Source organism: Echinops telfairi, unplaced genomic scaffold, assembly GCF_000313985.2.
Source record: "Echinops telfairi isolate 266 unplaced genomic scaffold, ASM31398v2 ScPeMD7_7469;HRSCAF=8507_0, whole genome shotgun sequence".
Lineage (NCBI taxonomy): Eukaryota > Metazoa > Chordata > Mammalia > Afrosoricida > Tenrecidae > Echinops > Echinops telfairi.
In genome coordinates, this window is record NW_022111372.1 from 75,943,291 (window position 1) to 75,949,163 (window position 5,873).

At 39.8% G+C, this 5,873-nt stretch overlaps 1 non-coding gene across 1 annotated transcript; it reads right to left on the minus strand.

Annotated features, from left to right (window-relative positions):
* Window positions 1–4,022: 4,022 nt before the first annotated feature.
* LOC115873607 lies at window positions 4,023–4,130 on the minus strand. The gene has a single exon (XR_004048503.1). It is a non-coding gene; the product is annotated as a U6 spliceosomal RNA (small nuclear RNA).
* Window positions 4,131–5,873: the final 1,743 nt, after the last annotated feature.

A 5,873-nucleotide genomic window follows, 5' to 3' on the forward strand; every position in this document is an offset into this window, starting at 1 on the left:
GTGAGAGGATTTCCTGACAGCAGCACAGAAATCAATAATTATAAGAGAGACTGCTATTTGAAGATAATCAAGTGGTAAGAGTGCTTGAGAAAGAGAATATATATAGCTCACTATATATCAAGATGCGAAGGAGAAAATGCTATGTGAGGAAAGAGGAAAGCGAGATCTGCTATCCCCGGAGCAGACAGGCTGAGAGGCTTCGGGCAGAAGAGATGTAGTGAACATTTGCTTGGGTCATCCTACCATCTAACCAACCACATTCCAAATTGTGATTGGGCCAGCCCCAACCTGGGTAGACCCTCAATGACTAAAGCCAACGAGGGAGCTCATCGCACTGGTCATCTAGTGAATGGATCAAGAGAAGCTTACTCTGCTTCTAAGCCAATGACTTTAGACATTAAAAAAATAACACAAAACAAAAACCACCCAAACCCAGTGCCTTCAAATGGACTCTTACAGATAACTACCCTGTACATCAGACGAGAGCTGCTCCCTAGACTTTCTGAAACTGTACATCTTTAGGGAAGTGGAAAGCCTCATCTTTAACCCATGGATTGACTTGTGGGCTTGAACCACTGACCTTGTGGTTAACAGTCAAATACTTACTGAACATTCCTTTAGACATGCGCTTAACTTAACAAATCAATAATGCAATCATAGTGAGACTTATTTTTCCTTCTCTCTCTCTGTCTCTCTTTTGTGGTGAAGGGTGAAACACAGACTAAAGCAGGAGGTGAAAAGAGGTAGAATTGGCAGGATGAATGTGGGTGTCAATATTGCCCACTGGTTAAGATACATCAGGGTCAGCAAACTTTTTCTGTAAAGGGTCAGATAGAAAATATGTTCAGCTTTGTGGACCACACAATTTCTGTCCTAACTAATCAGCTTTCCCATTGTAGTGTAAAAACAGCCATAGACAGCATGTAAGCAAATGATTTAGGCTGCATTTCAATAAAACTTCATTTGTAGATAGTGACATTTGCATTTCATATAATTTCACCTGTTATCAAATGTTACTTCCATTTTGAATTGATAAAAATCATTTAGAACTCTAAACATTCCTTCTTAGGTCTGTGACCATAATTTACTGACCCCTGGGGTATATATAGTAAACACAAACATTCTAGGCTCGTATTTTACCTCTCCCATATACTACCTCTACCAATATTTAAGTAACATTGGACAAATTCTCAAATGTCCCTAAACCACTCATCTGTCAGTTTTGGGTACACTAATCAATTGCGTGTTACTGTGATGCTAGAAGCTGGACCATCATTTTTCCAGATACCAGCAAGGTAGACAGAAATGACTGACAGCTTTCAGTGAGCTCCTAGATTAAGATAGACTTGGAAGGAGAATTTATGAATCTCCTTCTGGAAAAAAAAATGACCAAGGACCTCTTATGTATAGCTGTATAACACTCTCTTATATGGCCCAAAGATAATCCCCTCAGGCTGGAAGGCACTCCAAATACAGTTGAGGAAGAGCTGTCTCCTCACACTAGAGTTCACCTTCTGATGTGGAAGAAGGTGTGAGGACCCTCGTGCAGATATGGCAGGACTCAAGATAAGAAGACACAGCTGAAAATACCTGGTTCAGGACCATACAGTGGTATGTCCTGGTGCGCAGAGTCACTCTGAGTTGGAACCTATACAATTACATCTAGCTCCATCAAGACATCTAAGCCTCAGTTGCCTCACAGATAGAAGAGTGATAATTATAGTTCATAACACATAATGTTATGCTAAGGATTAAATAAACTAATCCATATAAAATATTCACCGAATTATCTGATTCATAGGGATTAATAAACACTAGTCATCTTTCTTATCATTGATCATGATGGTCCTATGATATGAGTCTAAGGAATTGAATCATATGGATAAGAGAAAACTATCTGTATATTGTGAACAAAAGATCTATCTAGTCAGAGCTGTCCCTTTGGACATTTATAGATGCATCAGTTGGCAGAACAAGTTGGGAATGGGATACCTATCGAAATTCTCCTCGTGTGCACCATCTATTTAGTTCAACTGTTTATTAACATCTTTGTTTCCATTTCAGTGTGAGTAAGTGTTTAAAAAAAAAAAGAATAAAGTCATAAGGGGGCGAGAGGCATGCTTCCAGGCCCATCTAAGTCATTATTTACAAATAAATTATTTCCCAGAGACTCAGCTGAGTCTGATAACATTTTAAAAATCCACGGTCACTTCTGGTTTGAACTGCATTTGTCGGTTGTGATAATTTATTCATTGACTAATTAGTTCAGCCAAATCTTTGAGACAATGTCTCTTTCTATGAGCCCAGATGGTCCACCATCACACAGATGATGGGAATAAGACCCCACACTGTATTTGCCAGACACCCGCTGGGTAGTTGACAATCACAAAATGGTGCTGTAAAGATCTGCACTTCAAGTCTTTTAACGTCTTCTGGTTCTCCCTACTAGCCCCCTTCACCATGCACACTGAAGATCTTAACCCCGTTTAAGACCATTAGCAATTCGCAGGCTTCATAAATATCACAGGGGAGCTAATAAGATGACTTACAGAAGGTTTGTAGCTTATTGTATAAGAGGACATCAAGCGGGTCTGATCTCACTGGTCCATGCTAGAGGGAAACCAATTAGAATCTGTGTTTTTTCTTGAATTATGCAAACAAAAAAACAAAGCAAATTGGTTTAATAAATCTGCTAAAGTAAAATATCTGAATTCAGACTACCTGGTAATAACTATGCGCAATAAGAGACTTGTAATTTTTCTCTAACTCATGCCTCTGACTTGGGCAATAACCAAGATGAATTTGCTAAGTACCTATTGTGTGTCAAGAACTGAGCAATTAAAAAAAATCATTTTCCCAGATTTGTAGTTGAGACAAAAGAGATTATGCATTTCACCCGAACTCACAGAGCTTGTAAGAATGACCAATTCCAATGCCTAATTCCCAACACCCACTCGTCTCCCCGTGTTTCTGCCTTTCCTGCTCACTGAGTCGGACTTTGCTTTGCTCAGTCCCAAAACGTGCCTGGGGCTGTGGATCAATGGTCAAGTGCAGATCCTTCATGCTCATCCTCGTTCCCTATTCTGCTGGACTTGTTCTTGACTATACCTTGAGTGCATTAATTTTAGAAAGCACCTCTTTATGATGTCCATTGCCCTGGGAAATGGATATTTTAAAATACCTATTTATGATGAATCAATGGGACCCTAAAATGTCACATGTGTTGTTCAAGACCCAAAACTAGGGGGTGAATGAACCCTCTTCTAATTCAGCTCCAGGTTCAAAAAGAACAGCTTTTTAAAACTTTGAATAAGTCGCTAAGGTTTCTGCTGTAATCTCATTCTTAAAAAAGCTCCAACTTTTCTCAAGGCAATTTTGTAAAAGTTAATATAAATTATAAGTGATTCCCAAGGTACTTTAAAACTTGATATAGGTATAATTTAGATATCCGTGTAGGATGTAAGAGGCCTAGTGGCATAGTAGCTGAAGGGTTATGTAGATAACCACAGGGTCAGTGGTTGGAACCCACTCACCCCTCAGTAAGAAAAGGATGTGGAATTTTGTTTTCATAAAGATTGAGAGCCTTAGAAACCCTAAGGGGCAATTCTGTTCTGTTCCACAGACTTGCTATGATTCAGAATCAACGAAGTTCATGAAATTTATGTGGTAATATGTATGCTAGGTTAGTAGTGAACTAATAATATGAGCTTCGGTTTCGTCATCTGCTACATGGAGCTAATAATAGCAATCTAACTAGATTCTTCAAAGAAATAAGAAAATGTAAAAATAAAACAACATCAAAACACTATAACCAAACAAAAACAAAACTCACTATCATTGAGTCAATTACAACTCATAGGGACCCTACAGGACAAAGGAGAACTCCCCCTGTAGATATCAGAAACTGTAAATCTTTACAAGAACAGAAAGCCCCACCTTTCTCTCAAGCATTGGCTGGTGGTTTCAAACAGCTGATCTTGTGGTTAGCAACCCAAGGCATAACCCATACACCACCAGAGCTCTTACATATGGAACACTTCACGAAATGTATGTGTCGCTCTTGTGCAAGGGCCATGCTAGTCTTCTCTATATCATTCTAATGTGAGTATATGTGCTGCCATCATGAGCCCTTCAAACACAATAGTAGCTGTTAATGAGATAACACATACCCTCCTATCTATCTTACTACATGCTATTCATATATCTGCTGTGCTCTCTTTCTCTCTGCAAATCACATGTGGTTATGGGTAGAATGGCCAGGGTGCAGGAAGAGACACATTAGTTTCTGGCCGACTTCATTGCCAGCTCTGCTGCTCTACTTATCTTCTCTGCCAGGTTCAGTGCCCCATCTGTAAACTGAAGGGCATTGGCTGCATCACCTTTAAAATGACCACTATTCTGAGAGTCCATAAAACCTCATCATCATTACAGTATACCATCATCCTGTGTGTCAACTACATTCTGTTTCCCAGAGATATAGGCCAGAGGGCAACATGATTTGCATTTCTGTCTTAATTATCTAGTTTTTTTTTGGCCAGCTACAATATTTTGGAGATACATGATGCCTAGTGGAGTGGGTGATGATTTCTGCAAGATGATTATACTGTGGTTATAGAAAAAAACAACTTTGAAACTATTTTGACAATGTCATTTTGGTATGAAAACTTACTTTGATTAAGCTGGGAGCATCAATCTATGACTATTTAAATCTCTAGAAAGGCTGAGAAAGAAGAGATCAAGGAGAGTCTATACCTATTTGTATCTTTTTAAAAGTTATTTTTCTTTAGATTCCAAAGTACCATTAGGAAAAGAGTCTTCTTATTTATTGGCAATGTAACTATATATTGAATATTTGATTAATTTCAGTAAGACTGCTGTAGATGTACCAGAGACTTTAGCTGTCTTGGTAGCATAATGACTGAGTGCATAATTTGCTAACCAAGTGGTCACTGGTTCAAACCATTCGCGCGTCTGCTGGCAGAAAGAAATGGATCTATCAAGATGACAGACTAGGAAAGCCTATGGAGAACTTCTTCCCTATTTTGTAGGTTTGGTTTGAGCCTGAATGGGCTCCAAACAAGGAACACTAAGAGAAGAAACCTGGAAGTCAGTTAAATCTGTTTTCACACCCAGGCACCACTCACTCCTCCTGTCTGTGCCTCTCATTTATCTTAACTATAACCTGAGTTAATTGACATCTAACTTGCAAGGTGTTTGTAATATCTAAAAGAAGCAAAGTATTCAAAGCATGTAGCACAGTGCATACAACACAATTGATCTGGAGATCATTATATCCCAAACAGAAACCTGGATTTTTCTCCTACAAGTTTGCCACCTAAAACCCAGTGTGTTCTGCTTCAGTTACCACCACGACTGGCCACCTAGCACACGAGTCAGAAGCCCCAATCATCTTGACACTCCTGACTGCTTCCCACCTCCCCATGTTCTCCAATCTAGCACAGTGCCTATTTTTACCTCATCTTCAAATCCTTGAACCTCTATTCATCTCCATTCCACTGTCCACTCAGCTCATCTGCACTGTATTGTCTCACCCCAACCTCATCCATCACCTCTCCCCTCTGCCCACGCCCCCCCAAAAGTGATACCATGAAGCAGATCAAAAAGTTAGTTAAAGAACTAGATTTCAATATGTCTTTCCCCTGCCTTTAAGGCTACTAAGGTGCCCAATATACGTAGGGTGAGCCTAGCTTCCTCACTGTGACTTTCCAGAGTCTCTGCCTGGCAGCTCCCAGTCACGTCTCCAACCTCATCTTGTGTAGCACTTACCTCTGGGATTCAGAAACACTGGCTTTCCCCGCATTCTCTGAGGGTTCTTTTTACTCCAGACACACAATTTTCACCGGTGTGAAAAG